Genomic DNA, 25,269 nt, shown 5'->3' on the forward strand with positions numbered 1-25,269 from the left:
TTACCCCCCTACTCACACACACACACACACACACACACACACCCACACACACACACTCCCTTGCCAGCCATGCCAAGCACCTTGTCAGATCACTACAAACCCACATGTCCACAACAGCATCCTAACTGCTGCCCACCCCACTCCAATACTGTTTTCTTCCAGTCCTTCCTTTATTCTGCCCCAAAGTGATCCCTCTGCACAATAAATCTGACAACATCAAACCCCACTCAGACCATTTAAGGTTTCTCAATCTCATTGGAACCCCACCCACCCAGATGCAAGCATGAAATTCGGATTAAGAGAGCTAAGACGGTGCCCACACGCATGTCTCGGACTCCAAATCTGTGCTCATAAGCCATGGGCAATCACATCTAATCAGAGGACAGGCTACAGGAAGTGCCTATGAAACCTCAAGGGACTTTTTTAAAGAAAAGGGTCTTCTCTAAATCACCAGTTGAGGCTCCGCACACCTGCACTAAGTGAACTTAGCAGGTCTTGCCGGCCACAGTTCTCTGGGCCAGGGATGGGCCGTGCCTGTGTCAGTGACCAACTTGCCCATCAGGCCGACATGAGATAGGCCAACTGCCCTAAGGAAGATGGTGTAAAGCACTGTCACCGTGTGAAGATGACCAGCAACCCCAATCAGAGGCTCTCCTGGGAAATAGCTCAGTGCACTCACAAGCTGCCCTGCAATGTCAGGCAGAGCAGTCACTTCTCTATGTTCACCTAGACCACACTGTGATGTATGGGCATCACAGAATCCTACAGTCTGAGCCGGATAGGAGCAGAAGACCAGAGTCCAAGCTTCACCTATCATAGGTGGAAAAATTTTTTAAAAACACGGGGTAGAGAAGGAAGTTGACTCACCCCTGGGCACAAAAAGGACAGAGCAGACTTCGAACCCAAGACCAGTGCTTCCTACTTGCACTTGTAGAGCTGGCCAGACCTAGAGGACCAGAAAGGACACTCCAGATGGACTTAAGAAAGCACCAGGTCTGCTGAAGGCACACAGAGTACTCTGAAGCAGACACTGTGGACCAGGTAGGCAGGACCCAGGCAGAGGACAACACTGAATTCCAGATTGATGAACTTGGCCTTCATTCTACAGACAGACTGGAGGAGAGCTGAGAGTCCTCATCTAGATCCTAGGTTCAAATCCTGCCTCTGCCACTCAGTTCCATGGCTTGGCACAGGTGCAGTAACTCCTCACATCTCCAGTCCTGCCCTCCGAGACGGGAAAGACAACAGCGTCTACGCCACAGTGCTGTGGTGGCAATAAGTGAGCTAGAACATGCCAAGTGCTTAGAACAGTTCCTAGCATGTTATAAGCATCAAAATGTCTATTTCTTTTTTTTATCAAGATAGAATCACAAAGAAAACTTTTTTTAAAGTTGGTATTCTGGCAAAAATGATGTTGGAGCCAGGGAGAAATGAAGGAGACGCTAACATTTTCCCTCAGGTGGGACAGGCAGGAAGAGAAGCAAATGAAAATGAGAGCTGGGGATTTAGCTTAGTGGTTTCGGGACCTGCTTTGCAAGTGCAAGGACCCAAGTTCAACCCCCGGTACCAAAAAAAAAAAGGAAAATGAGAAATAGAACGACGGGGACTCCCATGCGGTTCCAAAACCAACCTTCCACAACCCAGCACACCTCTCCTGATTTCTTGCCTTTTTCTTGGATGCTCAAGAGATAAGCAAACTCACAAACCACCCATCTCCTTGCATCCTGAGTGATTTTACACCCAGGTCCCCTAGGACACGCTTTCAGACTTTGATGGAGACAGAAATGGGAAAAAAGAGAAAAATCCTCTCTGAATCCTGCTCGGCATTTCCAAGTTCAGCTTCTCCCTCTGCAGCCTTCTCTGTGAGTTCAGTGTTTGACAAGCACAGGGTCTTAACCATCTTTCACCTGCTGAGCCTACTGAGGTCAAGTACAGCCACAGAGAGCTCTGGCAGTGAGCTCTGTCTATGCCTATTTATCCGAGGCTTTAGTTTCCAAATACAGCATCCCTGTGCTTTATGTAAACACAAAAATTGCAGTTCTCAGCCCACCTAAAGGAAGTAGGAGGTCCTCCATATGGCTCACACCTCAGGGCAGTTGATGCCTGAGAACAAAGGGCTGACAGATGTTATACCCTGGAGGTTTGCCAGACAGGGTTTGATGCAGGTGATACTGAGATGCTCTGGGGGTTTTGGTTTTCACTCTGAATTGATCATGGGTCTCCACCTGCCTGACCTTGACTCAACTAGAGATTTCTGGGAAGGGATGAAAGCTGACCCTGCACATCCGAGCCAGACCAGCAGCCATGAATGATGGACAGCCCAGAGCCACAAGCAACAGTCCCTGGCACCTCCTCCCATCGCTAGTCTCCCGCTGTTCTGCCACCATTTCTTCCATATCCTTGGCTTTGGCTCCTGAGTCCCCACTTAACATTTTTTTAAGGTTTTGGCTTGATTTTTCTGAGCTTTAACTCATCTTGTGTTTAAAATGCTTTGCCCACTTTCAACTCCAGAGCTCATTTAGCTTTGGGTGCAACCCCTGCAACCTGTGGGGACTAAAATCCCCACAGGCCCATTCTCAGCCCCTAAGAAAGGTCACTGGGAAAAGCACAGAACAAGGGCTCTGAGTCTGTGGCCTTTATTACCAACAGAGTCACGTTCCTCAAACACTGGAAGTCCTAAGCCTCTCATCAACCTTTCCCAGGGGTGCACACTCACCTTTGGACCTCGTCTAAGAAAATTTCTCTTCGAGAAGTCAGTAATGCTCATCCCAGGCCTCTCCTGCCACTCTAGGGAACTAGCAATACCCTTTCTTTACAATGGGACACACAGGAGCACCGCTTATCTCAGCATCCTAGTTCACACCTGTCGAAACTGTTTGACAGATACCAGGCTAACGGTTTTCCATGGATCAGTTCATTAAATCCTCAGAGCAACCATAAGACATAGCAATAATTACAGTCCCTATTGTACAGCTGAGAAAAGTGACCTAAACACCTAAATGCCTGCCCCAGGACCACACAGCTCTTAAGTGGTGGCATTTAATTCCACCCTGAGCTTCTCACTGTGCAGCCAGTGCCCTTGAAGCACAACTCCAGCTTTCAAGAAAGTGGACTGCACAGTTGTGTGGGCACTTGGATGATTGGGGGAGATATGCAGACAGCCTTAATACTGAATCCTGGTGCCCCAGCTTGAACATATGTGCTCCTCCAAAATCCATATGTTAACCCCTAAGATGATTTTCTCTGAGAAAATGATTCAGTCATCCTCAGGAAGAGGACTGATGTCCTTAAAAGCTGTCTGCTCCTTCTCTCTGTCCCACCACATAAGGACACAGAATTTACTATTTCTGCCATATAAAGACTCAGAAATCCCGGGGATTTAGCTCAGTGGTTCTGGCACCTGCTTTGCAAGCGCAAGTTTGATCCCTGGTACAAAAAAAAAAAAAAAGACTCAGAAACAAGGCACCATCTGGGAAGCAGAGATCCCTCACCAGACACCAAGCCTGACAGTTCTGTGATCTTAGACTTCACAGCCTCCAGAATTAGGAGAAACAAATTTCAATCGCTTATAAGTTAACCAGCCACAGCAGCACTAATGGACTAAGACACCGGTGAGAGACTTCTTTTAACTCTCTTTCATCTTCCAGATTATATGACAGAAAAAGTCTGGGTTTGGTGCTGTTGGTATGTGGTTTAACACTGCCCTGACACTGGCTAAAAATCTCCATACCCTGCCCGCTATTTTTAAGGCAAAGAAAGCTTCCAGCTTGTGCATTTTGACAGGAAATAGTCTGGGAAAAAAAAAAAAACGATCCTGGTGGGGTTTATGTCCTTTCCACGGTCACTTTGAAATTATGCAAGGCATGCTATTTTCCCTTTTATCATAGTGACTATGGGTTTCATTTTATAATACATTTATGACAGTACAAGATGCGGTTTTGCTTCTTAAAAATGTAAATAAGTTAAGTAAATAATAGAAATATCAGGAAAGTGGAACATAAGAGACTCAAAGGCAGGGACAATGCCCTGTGAAACAGTACCTCTCGGGGCTGAGGAATTCTAGCCACAGCCCCTAACCAGCTCCCCTCCAAACACTGGTAATGGCTTGAGTTCATTTAGAATAGTTACAGATTTTCACAAGTTTTGTAAAATTGAGGAGCATTAACTTCATATCCGTCTCCAAAGAGCCCCCCAAAGTTTAGAGAAAGCAAGTATTAGTTCAGACTGAGAAAGAGAAAGATCACCCAGCCATTCTTCAGGCTGGGATAACAGACATAGACAAGAAAAAAAAAAAAACAGCTGCAAGGCAACAGGAATTAATATTTCTCCTAAGAACATGCTGCATATTATTGTCTACTTTGAGTAACTACTCTTCCTACACCCAGAAAAGCCTTGATCTCTGAAACCAGAGACTAACAATCAGAAATGCCACTGGTGAAAATTTTATCGGTAAGAATGAAATATCTCACTCTCCCTGGAGGATCTAAGTCACTTTGACACAGAGCAGCAGCCTCAATTTCCAGCCCTGGAGTACAGCTTCCAGTCCAGAGCTTCTGAATCTGAGGACAACATTCACATGGATCTTAACTTGGTCGTTTCCAAGGAAACAAGAAGCTAGGTTCAATTCACATTCTGGACCTGACACTGAACCCCTTACACACAGTACTGCTTTGTAGCTCTATTTTTATTTTGCCTATATTTTAGCTGTCACAAAATTTCCACAATAATTCGGTCTTGTCCTGTGTTTGGTAAGATGCCCCACAGTTCTTCTGGTTACGTTTCATCATGGAAGTAGACCAATAAACCTGAGCTGACTGGGCCACAGATTTGCCCTTGGTAGTCTTAGGCTGGCTGTGCTAGGGCTTTTGGGGTGTTGTCTATCTTTTAAAATAAATAAATCACAAGTCCCTAAAGATATGAGAGCCAAATTATCAAGCTTCAGTTTGCCTCTTCTACAGAAACCACCTGGTAATTGGAATCCACTCTTCTGCATCATCATTAATGTTTCTCCCTCTCTATGCTTGTGGCTTTGTTTAGTCTTGGTTGGCAGTTTGGGCCTGATCAATGCTGAGCTTGGATTTCTGCAGGCATGCTTAATTGTTAGGGCTCCGTGACCGTTCTGGGCAAAGCTTCCTTCCCCTGGTGAGGCGGCATCTGTAGTCAAAGCCACAGGCTCCTCCCAAGTCATCGTGATGAAGATCAGGTGCATGAAGAGGAACACACATTCCCTCCCAAGCCATGTGAAGGCAGGGGTCTTTCAGCATGACCGGCTGACTCCACTACCCAAGGGATAGGAAAATCTAGCCTCAGAGTAGAAGGGTGGGGATGCAGGATTCCAAATCCCCTCTCCACTGAGCCATGTCATCTCTCATCTCTGCTTCTCTGCAAGCATCTGTCTGCTCCCTGTATGCTCCCAGCTTGCCTGGGCCCTGGTATCTCAGACCTAATTTTGCAGAATGTTTTGCCACAGTGTGACTATTTCAGCCTCTCAGAGCATCAGAACTAAAAGCTCAATACAGAAAATATAATCAGATCTGTTTCCTTTTGGTCAAAGGTCCATCCCTCTGCAAATACAGAGAGCTGTTCCTCTCTTCAGTAGGGCTATGGATCAGAAGTGATTCTAAACAAGGAGAAGCACTATGCTTCCCTTTGTGTATTAACTTTAATAACAGAAGGATAAGAGACAGCCAAGTTTTGTTCACAATTTGTTTTTCTAACTCAAATATTACCAGCTGACTTCCTTGTGCTTCGGGGGAAACATCAATTGATCAAGAGCATGGATCAACCCAGTAGGAGCTGATTTGATAGTGTCAGACACCAGACCATACCAATCCTGCATGGGATGGGGAGACAGGGAGACAGAGTGTCAGTGTAACACGTTCCCCCATCAGAAAAACGACTTCCAGCCATGGCCTGGGTGAGTTAACTCAAGTATATAATTATACCGCTATTAAATCATGTGCACCTTCCTAGGAAGGCCCCCAGGCATCAAGGAAAGGATGCTGCTTTTATGGCCACATGGCCCTGGGTCCAACTCTGTGTGATTTTTCCAGCTCTGTAATTTGGACCTAATCCCTGCCTGAGCCTTGGTTTCCTCATGTTATGCTTTGTGTCTCGATGTCCCCCCAAAGCCTCATGAGGTCATGGGTGGCTTTTTCAGAGGTGACTGGATGTACAGTGTGTGATGCTGGGATTAAGGGTATGAGATTACTAAATCAGTATACTGTTTGGTTTGGCACTGCCCTTATCCCACTCCTCTGGATAAGATTAAAAGGGCAGAAAGACGCTGTTGAGGTTCCCTTGTTGCTTTTGCTACAGTGTCAGTGCCATGAGGTGTTTCTCCTCTGTGACTGCCCCCTGCCATGCCACCCTGCCTTGGAGCCAGCTAATTATGGACTGAAACCTCTACAAACTGTGAGCTAAATAAACCTTTCCCCCTTTAACTTTGGGTGTCTGGTATTTTGTCTCAGCAACGAAGAAAAGTAACTAAGACACTTCATTTGAAGACGATGGACCACACACACTGCCCACAGTTGAACTTGAACATGACAGAGACCTAGAGCATCAGCTCCCAGAGATTCCAGTTGTCAAGTCAACAGGTCGGTCTCTTGGGATTCTCCTCACAGGGCCCCATGCCTTTCACGTAGGATGTTCCCACAGAAAATGTCATAAGAACACAAGTTCTCTTCTGAGACCAAGTCCTCAGTGTCAGTGAGTCTCAGTATCAATGTCTCAGACTAAGATCAATCCCCAGCTTTAAGGTTGTCAAGGATAAAAAAGCATACACTGAACTCACAAGTGCATGACCTCACCCTGGACAGCAGACCTGGTGCTGATGATCTTCCTACTCCAGAGGTGGCCTCCCCACTGCCAGCACTTGCACTGCTCTGCCTGCAGGATTTTCCTCTGGCCAAAGCCCCTCTGCCAGCCTGGGTGGGAAAAAAATGTAAGGGCCTGGAACTCCCCAGCAGCCCTCAATCAGTGATGGTGGAAGTGGAACCAAGCCAGCTGCTTCACGCTGGCTCCCAGCATCTGCGAGGACTCAGCTCCAGCTGCCCACGGTGATAACCAACTGTCTGTGCCCTTTTTCATGGTAGCAGGGTCAGTCCACAGGGATCCCAGATATTTGGTCAAACATTCTGGATATATCTATGAGGGTGTCTCCAAAAGAGATTAACATTCTGCTAAGTAGATGGAGTACAGCAGACTGTCCTCCCCCGCTCCATCCAATCCGTTGAAGCCTTGAGTAGAACAAAAGGCTCAAAGAAAGAATTCTCTCTACCTAGATGCAGCCTGCAGTCCTGAAGGAGGAGTTTGAGGCCAGTCTGGATAACATAAGGAGACCTTGTCTAAAAGAAAAGAAAAAAGAAGGAAGAGAAAACTCTCTATCTCTTCCTGACCATTTTCAAAATGGGACATCAGTTTTCCTGCCTGCAAACTTGGGCTGGGATTAGTCCTTTTACCACAACACAGGCTCTCCTGTGTCTTCAGCTTGCCTACTGCAGATCTTAGATTTGTCAGCCTCCAACATTATGTGAGCAAATTCCTTATAGTAAAGATACAGGTGTGGTTATTTGTGGCATACACACACACACACACACACACACACACATATATATACATACGTAACAATATATATGTGCATGTATGTAGTAGATTGATAATATATAGAGCTGTATGGGTATATCTCCTATTGGTTCTATGACTCTGGAGGAGCAACAGAAAGGTATTTGATTTTGCTTCTCTACCCGGTTTACTTCACCCAAATAAGCCACTTGCCTCCTAGGTGCTATGTATATAATATTTTAAGATATTAAGTCTCCCTTCCTCCATTCCAGAAAGTAGTGTTCTGCATGCTGATATCCGGGAGAGGTTTCTGGCCAAGCAGAAAATAAATCACCTTTGAGTGTTTGTGGCTTATGCATTCCCAAAGCTGAAGACTTTCTGCAAAGAGAGTCTGGATACAGACTGTTTTAAGAGTGGAAAAAAGCTGGGCCTGGTGGCATACACCTATAAACTCAGCACTCTGGGAGCCTGAGGCAAGAATGCAGGGCTAGAGAGTTGTCCACACCCGGCACTAGCCATGCTGCACTAATGATTACTAAACAAAGTAATTGTAATGTAATCAATTGTAATGATTACTAATCAAAGGAGACCAATTTATTTTTCATTCTTTCCATAAATTAAAATCTACTATGCTAGGCAATATTGGAGACATAAATGAAACAGGCACAGTCTCTCCCCCTAAGGATCTTAGAGTCTTAATGGGATGACTGCCCACGGCCAAATCGTAGGTGCATGAATTGAGTTACAAGTCTCAGAAGTTTCCCCAACATTGTAGAGGTCGACTCTGTCTGAAGAAGCCCTTCTGCGCCCTATTTGTGGAGGAGCAAACAAGACACAGAGGGGCCAAGTGACTTACCAAAGACCACACAGTCAGGATAGGTAGGCATTCACAATCAGACTCAAGAGTGACTGGCGTACATTAACAGGCCCTTTCCCCTGTGCTCACCACCCTCCAATGCCCGCAGTGAGCCCAGCTGGGGTCTTGCGTTGACTCATTACACACTCGTCCCTGGTGGACTCCACAAGTAGAAGTAGCTGTGTCCTGTTATTCACTGTGGATGTTTCTGAAAGCCAAATGCAACACCTGCTTTAAGTTCCAGTTGTGTTCCAGGAAAACCAGTTCTAGTCACACCTTAAAAATAAACAGTAACCTCTTCTATGTATATATTCATTAACCCAGCAGAAACAGGTTAGACTTAATCATAAAGCCTTCCTAGTTGGGAGAAACAGACAGACAGATGACAGACAGACCAGCAGCCAAAGAAGGCTCAGCTGCACAAACTAGAGTGGGAGAAGTGTGTCCACGTGTGAGAGCTGCCCCTTTTTTGGAAAGCGAGTTGGAGATCAAGGCTGCAGAGCTGACCACAGAAAGTCTCAAAAAGCCTCTCTCTGCTTCATCTGTGTTCTATCTCCTTTTAAAGAAAGGTCATTGGCCGCCAGGAAAGATGTGCACATCAATTATTAAGAAGGCTAATACCAAGGAGGGAGGAAAAATTGCACGTCATTTCCCTAGTTTTCAGTATTTTTTTCATTACTTGTTATCAGCCCCCATCTATATGAGGAAGAATGAGCCAATGCTTAAAAATCTGTGAATGTATCAACTCAACAGCCAGAGAGATATGGAGCAGTACATGCCAGAAAATACACATTTACCGTTAAATTCTACTCCAAGAACACCAAGGAAAAGTACATTTGAGCATGTCACAGTCTCCAAATTTCATCAGTGTTGTGTTTACCCTTTCATGCTTTTTGTAAAGAAATATATCAGCTAAGAATCTCGATTCCTCTAGCTGGTTTCTGCAGATGTATAAACATCCAGCTTCTTCAAAGTAAAATATATATACATGGTCTGCTGGAGTCAGCAACAAGCATTGCTAGAATAAATAAAAATTTCCATTACAAAGAGAATGCATAACCCAGACATATTAAGGAATTATTCTGTCTTCTCCAAAAATGAAGTAGAAATAATGTTTGAGCCAGGCATAGTGTGCACGCCTATAATCCCAGAACTAGGGAGGTGGAGGCAGGAAGATAACAGTGAGTTTGAGGCCAGTCTGGGCCACATAGTGAGTTCAAGGCCAGCCTGACCTACATAAGGGAGACCCTGTCGCAAAAATAAAAGAGAAAAAAAAAGAAAACAGAAATAACGCTTCAGTAGCTATCTTTGCCCACATAAATGGCGTATACTATGCTATAGAAGCTACAAGACTCATCCTGGAACACACGATCTCAACTAAAAAGTTCCATAGTATTTGCTTAAATACCTCCCCTAAGAGTAAGGCAGCCCAGTGTGTCCCTGGACAGCACCTACACTGAGGATGACATCAATCCCCTTGGACTAACCTTATATGTAAGAAAAGTCTCATTTGCACTAGAGGCAGAAAGGTTTTTGAAGAAACTATACAAAGAAGAATTTACATCAAGATCTAAATTGCAGACTTTAAGAAAATAAGATCATATCCTAAATTTTACTTTCATCAAAAATTATCTTGTGCACTGTTAGATTCAAATAAGAGTTGGACTGAAGAGTCTTGGAATGCATGTTACTGTCCCCTATGGCAACCGCATCAAGTGATTAAGCATACAATGCAAAGACACAAGTTTTTAAAACACAACAGGCTTGGATCCTGGGTCATTCTTATTTACTGTCGGAGTCATCTTGGGCAAGTTTATACCCTCTAAATTTCAGTTTCTTGGAAAATGAGATTAAAACCAATTTGAATATGGTTGCTATTGGGAATATTTGAGATACTGGCATTCAATAAATATTGGTTCCTTTCCATCTACTTCCTTTTGTTTTTCCTCTATGATCAATTTGCCATGGGCTCTCATCATTTCTAAATGTCTCTTGAATCCATTTAGTCTCTTACTACTAACATCATCACCACCATGTTATCATGCTTATATTTGTTCAGAGTCTCATTACATGAATATTAGGATTGCAAAGACATAGCAAATAAATATCACTTTAAGATCAAGCAGCACAGGGCCAGGGATTTAGCTCAGAGGTTCCACTGCCAACCTTGCAAGCACAAGGAACTGAGTTCAATCCCTGGGACCAAAAAAAAACCAAAAAAATCAAGCAGCATAATCCCTTTCACAAAGTTACAGTCTTTGCTTTAGAAAATGCCTTGAATTGCCACTTGGGGTAACAGATAACCCAAGAACATGAGTCTTCAAGAGAAAAAGCAACAAACAAGGTAGGTAAGCTCTTCTTCACTTGAAATAAACTGTATGTACCAAGCATAAAAGAGAAGAGAGTGGGGAGAGAGATGACAGCACAGCCAGGCTGTGAGCAAGCAGCAGGAAGAAGGGTGTTACAACAGGTAGCGGGGGAGAATCGGCAGAAGAAGGAAGTCAGAGGGGACCTTTGAAAGCATCTGCAAGAAATCTCGGACTCTCCCACAGTTTGTATGGGGTGTGGGATTCAGTCACATCCAGCTCTGCAAGGTCCAGCCACCATCCAGCCACTATTCAGCCTGCACTGGATTCCTGAAAAAGCCACCTAACATTTCATCTCTCTGCTGCTCCTCAGCCCAGGAGATCTGAGGGACACTGTTCTGACGCTGTGGGCCCCTTTGCTCTTTACTGCAAATTTCTGCAAGAAAGGGTCAGCCTTATGACGCAGGTAAAGAATTCTTCCCACTGAACATAATTTTCTGTAATCTCCCTTAGCAGAAAAAAACATTAGCAAAATGTGACCTTTGACCATTAAAAAATGATTTGACAACTCGAACCTTTAGGAAAATAATAATAAGGTAACATCATTTAAATGTTGAGTATCCACAGTGTGCCAGGCAATAAGATTTCATTTAATCTTCACTCAAGCCTCCTTGGGCGGTTACTATTCTTACCGCTGTGGAGACGAGCAAAGCGAGGCTTCACAGCACATTCAGCAATGTGCTCTAAGTCTCCAGAGATGGAAAGTGGCAGGGCCAGCCCTCATAGCAGGACCGGTCTGTACTCAATCAGGCCAACTTGACCGACTGGCCTGTCATAGGGAGTGGGACTAGGCTGAAACAGCACACTGCAAAGATACTCCTGAAAACTGCAAGGTTTCCGGAAGAAAAGCCTGCCCTTACTCATAAAAGACCCTGCAAAAATATGGAAAAACTTCCATCCCTGTCTCAAACAGCTCAAACTTGCCAATATTAGCAGTCCCAAACTTAGGCATCAGAATCCCCTAAGAACCCTTCCAAAATTAAGAGTTTTGCAGACCTAAGAAAGCAAATTCTTTGAGAATGGGATGCAAGAAATATCTACGATTCTATTTAAAAGGTCCCCAAATAATGTAGCCACTTCCAGATGTAGATTTTTTTAAAGGAGTGATTATAAGCCACTCCTAGCTACAAATCCTACCACCTTAGTGCTTAGCCCTTCCGGCTTCCGTCACAGCAATAGTTCTATTTTAAAAGAAGCTGGGGAAAGTGTGGAGAAACTTGGTGTTAACATATGTTCATTTGAGCAATACAGGTTTTTGCTTAGAGCCTGCAGCCATCACAGAACAGAGAGAGTTCTACCTCTCCATATGTTTATCAACTCCCTGCAAGCCTATAATTAATGAAGGGCCCATCCTATTACACTTAATGCAGAAGTAATCAACATCCACTGAGGCTTACTTAGGATGAACACAAGCATGCCTTTGGCAGAAGATAGTGTTCTGAGCACAGAAATATCTGGCACATGCCCCAAAACCAGTCCTGGATGGTCCAGGGAGCTCTCTGTACAAAAGAAGCTGCTTCTCAGCCTGTTCTCTGTACTGTTGGAGGAGACCAAAGACGACAGTAGCTCACTAGTCCTCAGAGTCTGGTAAGGAAGAGCAACCTAATGAATGGCCCACTGCCAGCACAGAACCACTTCCAGCCAGAGTGCATGCGAACTCAACCACAGAAACTCTGTCAACTAACACATAGGAGAGACATACACCTAATTAACGCCTGCTTTCAGAAGGTGATATTTCTGTCCTATTTCTCTGGGGGAATTACTAGACCTTTGGAATCAGAAATGTTTATAAAAAACACTAACAGATATTTTTATTATTTGAAAATCTTTCTTAATTGTTCATTGAGGGATGATTTTCATTACATTATTTATAGAATTACCTGGTATCATCAAAATGCTGTTGGGAAGATGTAACTTTTTTCTACCTGCTGTTACTTTTAAGAAAAATGTCAGAAAAAGAAAAACATCAGGACAGGGATTTAGCTCAGTCGTTCCGCTGCGCCTCTCAAGCACAAGGTCCCGAGTTCAATCACTGGTACCAAAAAAAAAAAAAGAAAGAACGAAAAAGAAAAGAAAAAATGTCATTGGCATTTTGATCCATTCATAGATGGTTGGAGGGCCGGGGATTTAGCTCAGTGGTTCCTCTGCCTGCCTCACACGTGCAAGGACCCAAGTTTGATCCCCGGTACCAAAAAAAATAGATGGTTGGATAACAATTCAAAAATGTTTTCTGACTCCCTGGTGGTCCACTGGCTAGGATTCGATATTTTTAAATGTTTCCCTCCAGCTTGGCTCTCAAACTTGGTGCATCAGAAGCAATTTATAGAGCCTACAAATTCCACTTTCTAACAAGTTTCCTCCCAGGTGGTTCTTATGCTACCGGTTCATACTTTGAGAATCTCTGACCCAGAACGTGATCGACTTCCAAGTGATCTGGGTGAGACAAGGTCTTGTTCCCACCAAAGTCCAGAAGAGGCCAGATCTTTCTTCCTTCCCTATTTGGCAGGGTGACCACATAGCTTGAGTCCTCCAAGGCAGTTCTGGTTTATGTCTTTTGCAACCAATTTATTCCTGTTAACTTCCCTCACATTCCCTGTCATTCTTAAAAGTGTCTCAGTTTAGATTATTGTTATGGGCCCCTCATTTGTTCACTTTTTCTTAATCTTGACCTGTAGAGATCTCCTGTGCCTAAATGCAGGATGCCCTCCCCCAGAGGGTTTGCTGTTGCTCTGACTGAGGGCCAGACATGGAATCACTTCAGCTGGAGGTACACTAATGGAGAAGTCCTAACCCTGTCCCCATCTGAGCCCTTAGCTAAGGCTCACAAGGACCTTCAAGTTACAAGCAGCTTGACATATGAACAATTTGGGTTACGACTGGAATGTTAGTTTTAACTTCCTACCAAAGCCTTGAGTTACAACCCAAATGCCAGCCACTTGTGCTTCCAGATGGCCTCAGATACAGATTGAACCCTTAAAGAGTTCTGGAAGGAGCCTTACAACATTCTTTCCTCTGTAGGGTTAACTGAGAAATCCCGGGCCAGTGTTTCTCTAAGGACACTGAGATCTGCCTGTATATAGGAGAGAGACTCTGAAGTCTGTGTAGAGGAGCCTGAGCCTTCAATGACCAATTTGAATTACAGCCAGCACTCGCAAACTCATTTTCTTACTGCAGTGTCAGGGGCAGTGTTTGTCCTTGGAGAATCTGCTTTTATTTTTCAGATACCATTGCACACTGCTCCTTGCCCCCAATTCCCAGCTGATTTTGATGGTGGTTTTTCTGTTGTTGCTATAATGGCTATTGTTATTTGTGGTTGGAAAGTCCTTCAGAAGTTTTGCTTACTTCTTTTTCCTGTTATTGTGCAAGTGTTCAAACACATTCAAAAATAGTGAGAGATATACTCCTAAGTGAAATAAATAAGTCACACATGTGTAAATACCGAATAGTTTCCCTGGTGTGAATAATCTGCAACAATACATAAGATTCTAATAAGATTACTGACATTTAGAAATGGGAAGAAAGGAGCTAAAGGTGTAGGGAAAGTGGGATGGGTAGGGGAAGAGTAAAAAGGGAAAATAAAAAAATGTGAGATAATGAAAAGATGAAAATAAAGTGTTTGTAGATGGGGAGGGGAGGAAGGGGTGAAGGGAGGGCAGAGGTAAGGGGAAAAAATGAGAATCAAGACTTGTCATGTAGAGGTACAAGATCCCAACAATGAATGAAACTGTACTGTATCCCTAAAATGTACCAATAAACTCAATTAAAGCTGAACAAAAAAATAAATAAGTAAATAAAAAACAAAAACAAAAACAAAATAGTGAGAATAGCCTGGCGTGGTGGCACACTCCTGTAATCCCAGCACTTGGGAGGTTAAGGCAGGAGGATCCCTGAGTTCGACACCAGCCTGGGCTACATAGTGAGTTCCAGTTCAGTCTCAACTACATAGTGAGACCCTGTCTCAAAAAAAAAAGTGAGAATAATATATAATGAGTTTCCATGTACCCACCAACCAACTTCAGCAATTATTCCTTCCAGTCTTCTATCATCTGCTCCCTCTTTTAATTCTCCAACCTCCTGCCCCCTAACACAGCCTCTGGATGATTTTGAAGCAAATCCCAACATCTTGTGGTTTTATTTATAAATACATCAGAGCTATGTCTAAAATAACAGGATTCTTTTTAAATAATTATACCATTATCACACCTAAAAATAATAAGTTCGTAGAATCTTTAGATAATAATCAGAGTTAAAATTTTCCAGTTGTATCAGTTTTTAGTTTCTTGAAATCAGGACCCAAAGGATTTCTATACCTTGTAACTGGTGGATATCACTAATTTTCAGTGACTCATCATGATCTCCAATTGTGTCTTATTTATTGATGACCCAGATGGTTTGCCCCAGATAGCCAGATGGTTTGTTTATTACTATAATTTGGGAACAAAATCTTAGAAGTGAGATTTCTGAGTCTAGACATAAGACTACAGTTTGTTTGCATTCCTATGGTGTCATTTAACGTGTTCTTTTGTCCCTGTGTCTTCCAGCCAGCTCTAGACCTGTGCTATCCAATGCAGAAGGCCATAGCCACATCTGGTTATTTACATTTAAATTAATTAAAATGTAATAAAATGTAAAATTCAGTTCCACAGGTACCCAAGTCTTTATTTCAACTGCTTGACATACACACAGCTGGTGGCTACTGTATTGGACTGCATGTATGTTCTGTGCATATACAGGGCACTATATCATTACAAAAAATTCTGCTGGACATGCTCTTCTTCAGATTCAGGCTAGGTTTTTAGTGTTTCTGTTGTTGTTCATCACTACTTAACAGGTAGTATTAGGGTACTTATAGCAAAAGACACGAAAACTCTTCTTGTCTTTCTTCTGGTGATGTAACAGTTATTGGAAACATTTTCTAGACTCTGCAGTTTAGATTTTAAAATTCTGACTATCACTCTTTTGTGTATCAGCTGGAATACCTATATGAAAAGAAACTTCCCCTCATCTACTCTTTGAGTGTCCTGAGATAGTCTGTATAAGAAAGGCAGAGTAAACACTGATCTTTTCTCCTTATTTACCAGTTTTCAAAGTAACAAATCTTCTAAATATGATCAATGATGTGTTCTATCCTGAATACCACTGTGTATTTAAACACAGTTGATGTGTTCCAGTGAAGAAATTGGCAAAAATTAATAACTCCATGTGAATGTGTGTGTATTCATGTTGCTTATCACTATAATTTGGGAACAAAACCTTAGAGGTGAGATTTCTGAGTCTAAACATAAGAGCGTATATAATTTTTCCACCATCTCATCCCTGACATGCAGTTAGTTATTGGTTATTTGCGGGCTGCTTTAGCCATTGTAAATCTAATTATAAGTTAAAAATAAATAATAGCTTCCGATGCTGCTTTGCCACCTTCATGTGGAATGCCAATCTCACACTCAGAATCACACAATTTTCAAAAGACCTGGGCTGCATTCTGTCGTGAGGGTGGCTTAAACACTTATTAGTAAGTGAGGTGTGTAGTTATTGGAATCTGGAGGGGTGTCCCATGGACATACTCATGTTTTTGATAAACCCATCTGTAAGATTACTAGATCCAGGGGGCAAACTTTCATAGGATTTGGAGGTTGTAAGTCCCAATCCTCTCATCTCCCAGATGAGGAACCTGAGGCTCAGTGACTGCCTGATTTTCCTAAATCTCCCAAAACACTGGTTTCTAGTTGGGTCACACACACTCTTCTCCCAGGCACTTCTGCTTTGCCTTTGTCTTCCGGAATTTCCCTTCCTCTGCCAAACCCCAGGCAGAGTGAGGAGCCTGGGAGCAGGGAGCCGGAGCAAGCAGGCCTCTCAGAGCCCTGGTGCTTCTTCGGCCAGAGCCACTGCCCTCCATCCCATCACAGCCTCTCTGGAGCCCATGTGCCAACCTCTAGATCCCTACAGCAGGGCAGGAGAAACAACCAACCCTGGCTGTCACCACCTCTGCCTCTTCCTGAGAGGAAGCAGCCATCGCTGCTCCTGAGGGACAGGTGTGCTGATAACTGAGCAGCAGTTTGCAGCTCACCTGCCAGAACCCAAAGCATCTTTCCTCCCAGAAAGAGAAGGAAGGGTCAACCCCACCCAGCTGTGAGGTCAGAACTTGTGGAAGACGTAAGGGGCCCCCTGCACGGTTCTTTGCCCAGGACAAAGCCTCCTGGAGGCTGGGCCCTCCCTCTGTGCTCTGCTGGCTGGGATCAGCTCACGAAGACAAAGACAAAGGTTCTTTCCCTAGCAGCATAGAAAGGCCCCTGGGAAATGAGCCACCCAGAACCCAACTCCTGTGCTCGGCTATCAGATGCGATCGCCCTGCACAGATCCTCCCCACGCCTGCTGCCTGCCCTGTCTCTTCCTACTCCGCCAAGGTTTGCACCTTTGTCACACTGTCCCCAAGGTGGCTGCCTGAAAGGCATCCTGCTAAGTCATCTCCAGGGAACGCGGGTCACTCCTTGGCATTTGAGAAACCAGTGGCATCCAGTTTGGGATTTCCAGATGCCTAAGAGTTCACAAAGACAGTAACAGGTGCAGACGTGACCTATACAAAGTTTTCGTAACACTGTGGTTCATATTTATCATCATATCGAACTGTGCAAAACAAAAAGGAGCACAGAGCGTACATTTCATCAGGGCATGCTGCACGCATGTATCAAAACATCACACTAGACCCCATCAATATGTACAATTAATAAGTATTGCTCAAAAGAGAAAAGGGTGTTAGCACACAAGAAACTGGTGGTGGGTGAAAGGGACAACTGTGGTGCTTCTCCACTCCCTCCTACAGGGGAAGCCAGGAGCCTAGCAATGCACAGAGTTGCTTTAAGAAGGGTAAACGGGGAGCCAGGCGTGGTGGCGCACGCCTGTAATCCCAACACCCCAGAGGCTGAGGCAGGAGGATTGCTGTGAGTTCAAGACCAGCCTGAGCTACATAGTGAGTTCCAGGTCAGTCTCAACTGCATAGTGAGACCCTGTCTCATAAAACCGAAAAAAAAAAAAAGAATGGCAGACTGGGATTACAACCCAGACTTGCTGAACTACTAACCTTGCAGGCACTGACAAAAGAATCGCTGCAAATCCACATTTTGTCTGTGAACATCAGGACATTCCCTGCACGTCACAGAGCAGGGGCACAAATTCAATGACTGAAGCATCTCGGGAGTAATAGGCACACAGGAGGAGGCCCATGGGCACCAGGCTTCTTCCACCACAGCCACTCCTTTGCCCTCTTGAGGAAGAAGCCGTACAGCACTGAGGCGCTTAACTTTCAAAACAGAGGTGGTTTTCATGTCCAGGACAGCATGGTCTTGATGGCTTATCCTCTCCCAGCCTAAGATTTCTCAAATGAAAAATTTTTGTGCAGGGTTTCATGTGAAGGTTAGAAAGGATGGACCATCAAGTATTTATTTGCTCAACACAATAAAAATCTTTCTTTTTCTTTCTCTTTCTTTCTTTCTTTCTTTCTTTCTTTCTTTCTTTCTTTCTTTCTTTCTTTTGCTTTCATTCTTTCCTCCAATACTGAAGATTGAGCCCAGGGCCTTCATACTGAAGTACATTCACAGCCCTTTTTCATTTTTTTTTTAATTTGTAAATTTTGGGAGAGGAACTCACCAAATACTATGGGCTGGGCTCCAATTTGAAATCCTCTTTCCTCCACCTCCCGGACAGCTTGGAAGACAGGCGTGCCCCACCACACCCAGCTTACTTTTCATGTTTGCCACCACACCACTAGGCTGGCTCCACTGAGAAGAAGCCCAGCATCCCCTAAGTGGGAAGATCTGAGAGGGGCAAGAGCAAAGGTGAAGGTACTGGGCGCTGTGCACTCTCAAAGTGGGGGCTGCTGCCCAGGGGCACAAATCAAATCTCAGGGGGTGATAAAGGGCTAAGGAGAAAAATTCTTAAATATCACAAGGTTTATGGCTTCTCTGAGGGTCATGTTTCATAAACACATTCGTGCTATTAGTTTTGTTTTCCTTTTTGAAACAGGGTCTCACTCTGTGGTCCAGGCTAGTCTAGAAGTCCTGGGCTCAAGTCAGCCTCCACAATAGTTGGGACTACACGTGTGTGCACCATTCACCCTGGGTGGAAGTAAAAGTTTATGATGGGGAAGAGTTCAGCAATTCACGGGGAAGATGTCTAAAAATGCTCCTTGGGAGGCAATAAAGAAAGAAAAAAGATTTAGACCCACCACTATCTGGAGCCCAGAAACATCTAAACAGAAAAGTAAATAATCAGTAGGGAAATATTTTTCCCTTCAGATTAGAAGGAATGGTGGGAGGAGAGGCTTCTCTGCCTTTTGGCTAAGATCAAGTTTTGTTTTGTTTTGTTTTTAACTTGGGTTTTGTTGTTGTTTGGTCTGTTTTATTTTTTGCTTTTTAAAGAAAGAAGAAACAGGGGCTGGGAATTTAGCTTAGTGGTTCTGCCACCTGCCTCGTAAGCACAAGGTCCCAAGTTCAATCACCAGTACCCACCCAAAAAGAGAAGAAGGAGGAGGAGGAGGAGGGGGAGCCTTTTGGCTAAGCTCAAGTTTTGTTTTGTTTTGTTTTTAACTTGGGTTTTGTTGTTGTTTGGTCTGTTTTATTTTTTGCTTTTTAAAGAAAGAAGAAACAGGGGCTGGGAATTTAGCTTAGTGGTGTTGCCACCTGCCTATACTGAACATTGATGTGCTAGAAAGTGTGCCTGGCACGTTATATGTATGATCCAGTGTGATCATGAAAGGTAGGTTTCAGTTTAACCAACAAGAAAACTGAGATTCTTTAAATCAGCAAGCAAAACACTTCCTTCCAAAGCCTTGTTCTTTCCAGATCAGCCATTCTCCCAAATTGCTCTACACAGAGCCTGACAATGCCTGGTGTCCTGGAATCCTTGTTAAAGAACATGCCCTTCAGAGTAAAAAGGACCAAGATGCAAAATGTATATGTACCCGTGCCCCAAAACAAATATAATTGCAATGTATTGCAAACATATACAAAAACAATAAATTTAGAAAAGAACACCCCTTGCACTGCCTGAAGTGCCCTGGGTTAGATGTACTACACTGCAGCCTCCTGCTGTTCTGACCACTCCTTGCCACTGAGAAGGCCTAGGACCACAGCAGTGCTGGGAAGGCCCTGGATGGTACAGCAACATCCTCATCCAGGAGAAGGGAAGCCCCTGTCAGAGGAGAAAATGAGCTGTGAAAAGAAAGGGTCAGACAGGTATGGGAAGACTCACATTTTGAGAAATGTCAACATGACTCCCTTTTTGTTTTTCCCTATTCTGGGAATTGAACCCAAGGCCTTCACAGTGAGCTACATCTGCAGCCCATTTTTCAGTTTTTATTTTGAGACAGGGTCTCACCAAGTCTCTAAGTTACCCAGGATGGACTCAAACTTTTGGCTTTCTTGCCCCCACCTTCCTGAGTGCTGAAACTAAAGACATGCACACCACACCGAGCCATGCCTTGCTTTTTAACCATCCTGCAGGAAGCCATTGTGTACAAGCACACCTTTCTGGGCTCTCAATGTGCAAAGCCACCAATGCCATCGCCACCAAAATGCACTGTACTAATTCCAGCTTCCTGTGGACCACACAACAAGCTGACAACCACAAGGAGGTGGACAAAAGGAACTGGAAGACTCTCCAGCCAGTGGCTTTGTTGTCATGGCACGCAGAGAGTGGAGGGCTTGAGTTCTAGTCTCCTGGCAGCATTCAGTGGGCACCCACTTCCTGGGCAGCAGATGGAAGCCCAACCTCCTGGCCCCCAGTGCCCTCTGGGCCTCAACTGCAGACCCTCACAGGGCTCCACAAACTGACATCTGCAGGTTCAAGCAGGAAGTTGAGGCTGCTGGAGACAGTCTATTTGTGCCTGCCTCTGAAATAATTTAGCACTCCCTCCAAAATAGACTTTCATTAGAATTTGTCAATTCCTGTGCATTTGAGCAGACAGCCTCAAAAAAAGAAAAAGGAAGGAAAAGTTCCCACACACATTACCTCCAAGTAGTGGAAGAGACAGGTGGTGGCACAATTTTGTACAGTGTGTGTGTGTGTGTGTGCATGTGTGTGTGTGTGTGTGTGAACTCTTTGCTCACAGATGCATCTGACCCAATAGTCAGTGCTGTCCTTTCCTGTTTAATTAGCCCCGAGACTGAAATGCAGGAGAAAATGCTCAGTACTTACAAATGCAAGAGTGTCCATTTCATTTTCACCCTGGCTTTATTCTGCAGACGGTGGCAATCAAGTCATCACACCTTTACGACTCTCAGTTCCTCCATTTGCAAAATGTGAGTATTAATGTGATCTCCCTCACGGGGCTGCTACAGGATTAAATGAGTTAATGGGAATAATGCACATTTCACAGTCTCTCATATTCTGTCCCTTATTATACACACGTGTTAAGTAAAATTGTGCCTGTTCCCAGTGCAGAAGCAGATGGCCCCAGTTTCTCCTCCCTGAAGAAAGATGAGACCAATGTGAAGATGGAGTCTGAGGGCGCTGCAGATGACTCTGCTGAGGAGGGGGACCTACTGCATGATGATGACAATGAGGATCGGGAGATGACCAGCTGGAGTTGATCAAGGATGACGAAAAAGAGGCTGAAGAAGGAGAGGATGACAGAGACAGCGCCAATGGCAAAGATGACTCTTAAGCATACAGTGGGGTTTAGAAGTCTTGTCCCTTTATGTCTTTACCTAGGGACTGTCTAAGGTCGAAATGTCACCAGATCCTTTCCCTAGTATCTTCAGCACATGCTCACTGTTCTTGGTCCTTCCCATGTTCATAATTGCCCTGCGCCTCATTCCATTTTCACTTCCTTTGATGCTCCTAGCAGTTTTGTTAAGTCTTACCCTGTGATTTTGCTTTTTAATTTTGATACCTCTTTGTGACTTAACAATAAAAAGCTTGTGTGGTTTTTATCAGCTGGCTCCATGATAACTTCTCGGTACGTAGGAGTACAGTAATTTCCATTCTCACATGATTTCAGTAGTTGCTCCCCTAACAGCAAAGGCAATCTCATTTAGTTGTAGCATCTGAGAGCAGCTTTGAGTTAGAAGTATGTGTGTTTCACCACATCAAGTACTTTGTGGGGCTATTGAACACAAATGTAACAATGTATTTTTGTGAATGGCATGTCAAATTTACCCTCTGGAAAAATTAGTGTAATAGTCTTTGTTTTCTAAAGTTGATTCTATGGGTTATTTTTGTGAACAGCCTAATGTTTGGGATCTATTTTCTCAAAATAAACAAGTCCTTATCAAATCAGGAATTTGGAGGAAAAAAAAATTCGCAGGGCCAGGGATTTAGCTCAGTGGTGCCACCACCCACCTCACAAGCACAATGTCCCAAGTTCAATCCCCAGTACCAAAAAAATTTTTAAAAAAATAAAAAATAAGATCGGAGCAGGCCAGTCAGGACTGCCCAGCCTCACTACTGCATCACTCCTCCCCGGCAACCTCACCCCACAACCCCACCTCCACCATGATCTCGGGCCTCCTAGTGGTGCTGCTACCTGGATCCAGAGACAGAGGCACAAGTGGTCATAAAGGCCATTTTACTGAGCTCCAGAAGGTAGAATGGAAGTGAACAGCCATAAAGGCACAGCAGACCTCCATAGTGGATAAGTTGGAGGGATCTCCACCTTCCATCAGAACTTGGACTATCTACAGGGGAAGGGCAGCTGGAACCTGCAGTAGAACCTGGCAGAGTTCAACCCTGTAGAAGGTCAGGGAGCTCAACTTAGGCCTTGCAGCCAGAATTCAGCCTGAATCTCAGGGGTCTGCCCTTGGCTAGCTGAGACTAATGAACTTAGTTCTGCACATTGTTGCCCATATTCTCTGTTATGACAGCACAGATATACCCTGAAAGAGGATTCTTCAAATTATTTTTTTCTTTTCCTCTTATTTTTAATTTTTTTCCCCATTATTCAAATTCTTTCTTTTTTCCTTCTTTTTCCCACTCAGTCTCTTGCTCCCCCATGTTATTCTTCGTCTCCCTTTTTGTTCCTCTTCCTGCCCTAATTCAGATTTCTTCTTTCTTTTTCTTTTCTTCTCTTTTTACTTAAATGGAATGTCATTAGTTTCAAAGGAAAGTAAGTACAATTTATAGCTTCCCTATTACTGTTAAGTTGTTCTATTCTTATCTTTGTTCTTGCACTCTGTCTTTCCCTCTTGTCTTCAACAGTTTCCTAGAGTTAATGTGATCAAACTGTGTCCTCTGGTTTCACTTGAAACCTTCTCCTATTCCTTTACCTACCTATTCCTCTCCTCCCAACTCCTTCTAAGTCCCCATCCTGAAGGGTAAAGCTGCTATATTGAAGAGTTTATTCACTATAAACATATTTTGGGGGCTGGTCCTTGATTTTGATTTAATTCACACGGTTAAAGGTGATAGATTAATAACTACCACAAATGGTCAATTTCTAGGCTGTGATTGATGCTATTGTGTTGCTGATCGTATCAATTGGACTAAAGGGTTGTGATTGATTTAATGAGTTGTCCCTTCTGATATTATAAAAATGAGAGAGTCTCTGAGTCATTAGAGACTCAAAACCTAAAGGGCAGCTATATCAGGAAGATCGAAGTACTAACCCAGAATTTAAACCAAGGACAGCCCAGCAACAAAAATAAAAATGAGAAAACACTTAAGCAAGGCACAAATACAGACTTCCAGTTCACCAATAGCAAAGTTTATGGGAAACAAAGTAGAAAAGTCTGACAATCAACCATCCTGATTCAGCACAGGATATAACAAAACAGATCAATCAGGCTCTAGAAAAATTCAAAACAGAAATAATTTCCCACATAACTACAGAGATGGTAAGCACAATGAAAGACATGATTAGAGATTCCAGAACAAAAAAATAGATGTGCTCAGGAACATGATAGAAGCCATGAATGCCCAGCATAGGAAAGAAATGGAATCCATGAAACACACTCAAACAGATATCAAGGAGATTAAACCCGCTATTGAAAGCATTTTCAGCAAGCAGAATGAATGAATGTAAAGATAGAATTTCAGATATAGAAGATAGGATTGTAGTCAGTGACCATGAAAAGAGAGATCTCTTAAAAACAGTAAGGGTTCATGAGAAATTGATCCAACAACTCCTAAATGATTCAAAGAAGAATAACATAAGACTAACAGGAATCCATGAAATAGCAGGAGAAACTACAAAAGACTTAAAAAAATCTTCACAGAATTAATGACAGATAATTTCCCAAACAGAGTGGAAGAATTTGACATACAAATAAGTGAGGCATATCGGACTCCAATTATCCATGATCAAAAAAATCTACACCTACACAGTGATATATGTGCACCCATGTTTATAGCAGCACAGTTTGTAAAAGGTAAAACTTGGAAACAGCCCATTTGCCCATCAGTTGGAAACTGGATAAAGAAGATGTGGTTTTTCTATAAAATGGAATATTAATCAGCCATAAAGAACGAGAAATTAGATTCATTCATAGGAAAATGGATACATATTGAGGATATACTCCTAAGTGAAATAAATAAGTCACACATGTGTAAATACCGAATAGTTTCTCTGGTGTGAACAAACTGTAATACTACATATGATCCTAATGAGATAACTGACATTGTGAAATGGGAAGAAAAGGGTTAAAGGTGTAGGGGAAGGTGGGATGGGTAGGTGAAGGTAATAAGGGAAAAGAAAAAAATGTGAAAAAATGAAAAGATGGAAATAAAGTGTTTGTAAATGGGGAGGGGAGGAGGGGGTGAAGGAAGGGCAGGGACAAGGGGAAAAATAAGAACCAAGACCTGTCATGTAGAGGTATAAGATCTCAATAATGAATGTAACTGTACTGTGTACCTAAAATGTACCAATAAACTCAATTTAAAAAAAAAGATCTACACCTAGAGCTGGGCGTGGTGGCACAGGCCTGTAATCCCAGCACTCGGGAGGTTGAGGCAGGAGGATCATTGTGCTTTTGAGACCAGCCTGGACTACATAGTGAGCTCCAGGTCAGTCTCAACTACATAGTGAGACCTTGTCTCTAAAAAAAAAAAGCTACACCTAGACATATAATAGTCAGGATGCAGGAAACCCAACAGAAGAACAAAATACTGAAAGCAGTTGGAAAAAAGAAATTAATCACATGCAAAGGAAAGCCCATCAGAATCACAGCAGACTTTTCAACACAAACCCTCAGGTCAAGGAGAGCCTGGAGTGAGATATTTCAAACCCTAAGAGAAAACAACCTCCAACCTAAACTGATGTGTCTTGGAAAAACTATCTTTTTAAATGCATGGGGAAATAAGATACTTCCATGACAAAGAACACCTGAGAAACTTTGGGAATACCAAACCAGCACTACAAACAATTCTAAACAATATCCTGGAAAAAGACAATGAAGGTCACAACACCATGAGGCCCAACAGAGTAAATCAATTTGGCAAGGCAAAAAACTAAAGGAAGAGGGAAAAATTAAAAAGAGCCAACAACAGAAC

General features: G+C 43.4%; 1 protein-coding gene across 4 annotated transcripts in view; it reads right to left on the reverse strand.

Moving 5' to 3' along the window:
- The window catches only part of Sv2b (synaptic vesicle glycoprotein 2B), a 175,948-nt gene that overhangs the window by 119,851 nt on the left and 30,828 nt on the right, over positions 1-25,269 (reverse strand). Inside the window, exon 1 of one of the 4 annotated variants that reach the window (XM_010621014.3) lies at positions 6,813-6,836. The exons of the other annotated variants lie outside the window; for them this stretch is intronic. The gene's annotated coding sequence lies outside the window, so the exon portion shown is untranslated. Of the gene's footprint in view, positions 1-6,812; positions 6,837-25,269 lie in introns of those variants that run through there. 4 annotated transcript variants of the gene reach the window in all.

The sequence above is a fragment of the Fukomys damarensis genome, unplaced genomic scaffold (genome assembly GCF_012274545.1).
Source record: "Fukomys damarensis isolate Sample0158 unplaced genomic scaffold, DMR_v1.0_HiC HiC_scaffold_7, whole genome shotgun sequence".
Lineage (NCBI taxonomy): Eukaryota > Metazoa > Chordata > Mammalia > Rodentia > Bathyergidae > Fukomys > Fukomys damarensis.